Source organism: Bactrocera latifrons, unplaced genomic scaffold, assembly GCF_001853355.1.
Source record: "Bactrocera latifrons isolate USDA-ARS-PBARC rearing strain unplaced genomic scaffold, ASM185335v1 scaffold_30, whole genome shotgun sequence".
Classification (NCBI taxonomy): Eukaryota; Metazoa; Arthropoda; class Insecta; order Diptera; family Tephritidae; genus Bactrocera; species Bactrocera latifrons.
Window position 1 is genome coordinate 1,367,851 of NW_017536630.1, and position 6,332 is coordinate 1,374,182.

Here is a 6,332-nt window from a genome sequence, read left to right on the forward strand (position 1 = left end):
AAAGAAGAAGTCGCACAGTGCCATATCAGGTGAATACGGGAGTGTCGAATACGGCACACCAAACGCTTCAAAACTCCAAGGTAGAATACCGCATTAACGTTTTGGTCGGGTGGATTAGGATTTGGCTGATTTTTTAATGAATTTACTTTCGATGTAATTTCCGGTGATCACGGATTTTGATTTGCCCACATGTTGATCGCCATTTATGTCCTCACGACCACATTGAAAACGTTGAAAACACTCGTGCACTCTACTACGAGATAGGAAATCAGCGCCATAAACTCGTTTCATCAACTGAAACATTTCGGTAAAAGTTTTACCGATTTTGAAATAAAATTTAATGTTGGCTCTTTGTTCGAAGCTCTTTTTCGCACCGATAACACAAATATACTGACACTAAAGACGCAATAAATTCACTTCCTGTCGATGAAATGATAATCTTTCAGCAATTTTTATACTCCTTTTCAACTAACGGTTGTATGTACCACCTACAACTAAAGTATATAGATATAGGGTTATATATTTATAAATGATCACGATAACGAGTAAATTTGAAATCCGGGTGACTGTCTGTCTGTCCGTGCAAGCTGAAAATTGAGTAAAAGCTAAAATATCTCGACGAAATTTGGTACACATGTTCCTTGACAGAAAAGGAAGGCGGATTTCGTCGATGGGCGTAATCGGAAAGCTGTGAGTTTATATGAATTACCTTAATAAAATTGAGAGAGCCTGCTTTACTCATAACAGTGTATCTTTGTGTCTAAAATATATCATTTTCAAAATTCCGGCTCACTTTACTCCCTATGTTTGGTGATTGTATGTGAGGAACCTTGATAAAACCTGTGAAGCATTTTATTCGCCTGTGGCCTTTTAATTGTATGTTGTATTGGTAAAAAATAGATAAAATCGGGTCAATACTACCTTCATATAACTATATAAGATCCTCCAGCTTTCGTCAAAATTAACTGACCGTATAATATTGGATATGTATAGTTTAAGCCAAAAATATGTGAAATTTTCTACCAATTACCCAAACTATATATAATTGTTTTCGTTACTCTACAAACCTTATGACAAATATGACGTGTTTTTTATGTATGTATAAAATTCCTAGATTGTGATCCTTTAGTTGACGTTTTGCACTTTAAGGTATTTCTCTAGCTTTGCTCTGGTAAGTTGCAATAGTATAAATGTTCGCTTATACCCGGGCATTGCCCTTCCTTACTTGTATAACTTTGTATTTGTAAGTTTGCAAGTACTTGTATATATGTAAGTGTATAGTGAAATGTTTCACCCTTAGAATAGTAAGTAAATTTGAAAATCGCAAATGAGGCACTTGAGGTTGGTATTGGCTTCATTTCACTCTGTACTTTGCCGTAGTCAATCATTAGAGGCACCTAGTGGATATCCTTTGAAAGCAAGGCATTCAAAAGAAAATTATATTCAAATTGCAATAGAAATATTGGTAAATCGAAAATTGTTTGCTTCAAGAATTCACCTAATTAATATGAACCGTATCGACAGCTGAGGCATACAATGTAACCTAATCGTTAGTAATGGTACTAGAGTTAAGTGAAAATATTTCTGTTGATAAGGAAACCTGAGACTTTATTAAGGTTAAATTTGTCCCTTTAAATAATTTATCTAGTATTATTTATGTAGATAAATTCATAAAAATATGAACACAATTAAAGCAAAGAAATATAACTTAAAGAAAAACAAGTAAAAAAGGGCTAAGTCCGAGTGCAATCAAACATTTTATAATCTTGCAACTTGGTGGAATCAAATCCAGGGAAATACCTTACGATGTAAAACCTCATCTAGAGGATCGGAATCTAAGCAATTCATAACAAAAATCATACACCATATATAACTTATATACTGATTTACATATATGTATATTCGGCATAGGATTTGTTAGTAATACCAAAATCATTATACGTATCCATTATTCAAAATCAGCTGGATGTCAAGTTTTTGCCTAATTGCATGCATATTAGGCATAATGATATAATAAGTAAAATACGTTCTGAAATTTTCCTTGAGATAGCTCAAATGTAGGCCGATATATCCAGCATAAAATCACCAGGAAGTTCGAAAATCTTTATACTTATTAGGTATATCGGGCACAGAGCAGTATTGACGCGATTCCACCCATTTTGGATACACAGACACTCAAATATTGACGGAAATTTTTGATCAAAAACCAACTATAGGTACTGGGATTTTGAACAGTTTTGAACAGTTGTTTGAACAATTTTTGTAATTTTCATCCAATATCTATTTATTTATCTATCTATAGTCCCTGAACTCGTTTTACGAAAACAATATTTTCGATGTAGCTTTACACAACTTTTCGCACCATAGACGACTTTATTTCATTTTCTGGAACTTTTTTTATCAGCATATATCATATACTGAAGGAACCCCTACAAAAAATTACCCAAGGTAAAAAATCTAATACAGTAAAATCACATATCCAGTTGTGCATTTTATAAGCCCACCTATCGATACAATTTGCTGATTAAAATGTGTTCCAATAATGAATTTTAAAATCGTTCTGTAAAATTACAACTAACATTAAGAATCGCGAAATATTTTCCTGTAACGATAATGGGTTCGGTCCGCACAGTAACTTTGTTTAGATTCTGGAAGTTTTTCAGTATTACTAACACCTCCAACCCCAGCTTCCATCTAGGTATTTGTGGAACCGTTAAATCAGAAATCGGCGTCATTGCTGATGTATGAGAATAGCTCTGAAATTTTGACACACAGGAAACGATCTAACATATTTTCTAGAACCGCCCTTATATAATACGTGACTTTATTTCTCATGATTACAATGTCACATTGAACAACCTTCCCAACAACAACAAAACCAATTATTTGGTAAATGGTTTAATTGTTATTAGCACACAAATCCTACAGAAATAGGAACTTACAATTGGCTGTTAAGTAATTATGAATTAATTAGTTATCGATAGCTAGTTTATGTTAATTTTAGAGAAATTTATATGTTTGACACGTCAAAGAAGTTTAAAAGCTTATCAAACAAGTAAAGAAGAGCTAAATTCGGGTGTAACCGAACATTTGCTGCTCTTGCAACTTGCAAGCATCAATACGGGCTTTTTTGAGTAATGAAAATTATTACGTGTATAATATGATATATAATTTCAGCATTAAAAGAAATTAATTGTATATCTAGTATTATACATACCAGGGGCGGATCCAGAGTAGAATTTTGGGGGGAGAACTTTATGATTTTGTAATTGATTTAAGAAATGTTCAACTATAAACTATAATTTCATTTTATATACATATTTCAACATTTAATTTACAGCATAAAATCAATACGGTGTTTGCTCATTTTACTAAGTTTTTATAATATTTTTGCTTAGCTCTGATTCAAGTTTTGATTCAGCGCAAAGAAGAAAGGATCGTTCAGCGCTAGAATTTGTGGCTGGCAAAGTGCAGACTACGTGAAGGAGAATATGAATCGGCGGATATATGTATGTATATCCTTATCGCAAATACTGAGGCTTTCTGAGGCAAAAAGCACTTGTGTCCTCGTAGTAATTTTCACTTTCCATGGTTGTTGAAAAAGCGTTACTTCTGCTTTGAGCTTCATTTTTTGCTGTTCTTTATTTCCGGGCAAGATTTTCCCAAAAGTTAAATCCTTTTCTTCCAAATTTAGGTTCAATTTTGGTAACAGCTGACTTAAATTGAAACTTTCAAGAACTTCATCGAAAAGCCGCGTTTAAAATCTTGCATGACCGTGTCAATGACTGGAATGTATGCAGAAACCCAGTTTTGAGATGGTTGATTGTTTTGATGACTCTGACGCCACATGTTATGGGGTTTTCCACTTGAACATCTAATTTTTCAACCATCTGTGTAGCATTTGAAAAAGTTGCATTAAAGTAATGTGAAGAGTTCATTCTTCGCGTGTTCAGTGTTGCACTCAATGTTGTTATGACGTTTGATGCTATGGCAAAGTCGATTGATTCTTTCTGCAGAATCACACTAAGTGGCTGCGTCAGTGACAAAATATCACTGAGACAAAAAATTCCAATAATAAATTTGAAGTTGCACAGACTAAATTCGACGCTTTTACTGCAGTCGTTCTATTCATCCATTCGCTTATTTTTGTCAGTATGTACTTGAACATCATGTCTTTGTACCTACCTTTTCTCACGAAGCTGTACAATTTTTCTGCCCAAGAATTGAGCTAAAACAGTGTTACGTTTCGGTCTTGAAACTTGGAAAAATTTTGTAAATTCTCTGATAATTTCAGATATCCTTCCAATCAAAGCAATTTGTTCAGATTACGGGAACAACATCTCAGCGTTTGTAGCTTCTTCTTGTATTTGATTTACAGCTCCACGATCTCCCAACATAACAATACAACCATCAGTGCCTATTGCAACGCATTTCTGAACACCCAGCTCTATATCTTTGATGTCTTTCAAAACCAACTGTTCTAACGCAGCTCCCGAAAGTGAAATCTCCTCGTGGTTGTTTTCTTCAATACTTATATTATATATTTCAACACTTACATATATACTTCAATACTTTTACTACTGTGATAAAATTGAAAGGTGAATTTTTAGTTTATTCTTTGGGTGTTTTTCGAATCGGTAATTTTTTTCTGTAATTTGGTAGTACTGTTAATGACATCTATGCTAAATTCCACGTCAAAATATTCATTAGTATTTGAGATACGCGTCGTTTTGTGAAGCTCTAAAAGTGGATTCTTCGATTTTTACTATGTCTGCATTGGCACCATCTCATACTGCATTGGTTATTTGTGATCATTTCACCACATTTTCAACTAATATCGTGCCGCAATCACCGCATTCGCCTGATTTACCTTCGTGTAACTTCTGGCTATTCAGCAAATTCACATGACCACTCCGCTGTATAGAAGAAGGCTCTGATGGCCATTACAACGGAGGATTTTTCCTTGTGGCATGATGACTGAAAGGGAGCGATTACTTTGAAGGAAATGAAATGGACAAAATTCACCTTTCAATTTGATCACAGTAGTACTTCGAAATTGTACATTGATATCTCGAACATTGGATGCTATTTCGCGTATATACTCGTAGTACATTAACAGACGGACATGGATAAGTCATCTCAGATCTTACGGCTGAGTATTTGTATATATACTTACTTAATATATCCTTTTTAGGGTATTAAAACCTACAGAATCGCTATGTTTTATCGTAAGGATAGTCCGCTAGTATACATAAGTCAATATGATGTCAAATATGATTGTATAAAACTTTCGGATACACCCAAGTTCAACCCTGATTACTTGTTTCACTGTATGGTACGTGCATTTATTTTCGACACCAAAATACTTATGTATGTATACACACAATTTTATTAACTGTTATTTTAAAGCATTACTGTTATAAACACGCATGGAAGCTCGAAAGCTTTTTGGAAAACTTAAACAATCATTTCATATATTTAAAAGTTTAAAAATTTTATGAATTAATTACAACAGTGAACAGATAAGAAAAAAGACTTGTATACCACAAAATGTTAATGTACACAAGTGAAGACAGACTGAACTTTGCAAACTATTGTTTAGAGCTTTTGGATAAAGCTTTTGTCTTTAGACTTTTCACGAACCATACCATCAATTGCCTTTTTCATAAATTGAAAGCAGAATTTTGCACCCGAAAAGCTAAAGGATAGCCATACGAAAGCTTTTTGAACTAAGCGAATAAATTCTGTGCTAAAAGTAACCGAATGTAAGAGAATCATGTAGACCTGATATGAATTCGGAGGAACAAAACATGTGACATTATCTTTACATTTTGAAATTAACACATGCAATAATATGCAGAATACATTAGACGCGCACAAACTTAAAAAAATTTGTACTTTAGCTTTTGTGCATATTATTAAATTATTGAAAATCTGAACAGATAAAACTGAGACTTTGGTATTCTTAGGTGGTAAATACAGTGGTCAGGTCTTTACCCGGCCTAAGATTAGAGCAGCATTACATTCGTTTGCACAATCATGAAGAACAAATTGTCCCAGACACATAAAAGAATGAAATGTATGTATTGTTTTAAAGCAATTTCATCCGATGAAATAATAAATTTACCTATAGGAAATGCAAAGAAATTAACATAAAAATATATTTTTACACATACATTCCGTCAAGAAAGTATCGCGCTAATTTTTGGCATCATAATTAAGGACAGTTATGCTCTTCTTCTTCTTGATTGGCGTAGACACCGCTTACGCGATTATAGCCGAGTTAACAACAGCGCGCCAGTCGTTTCTTCTTTTCGCTACGTGGCGCCAAT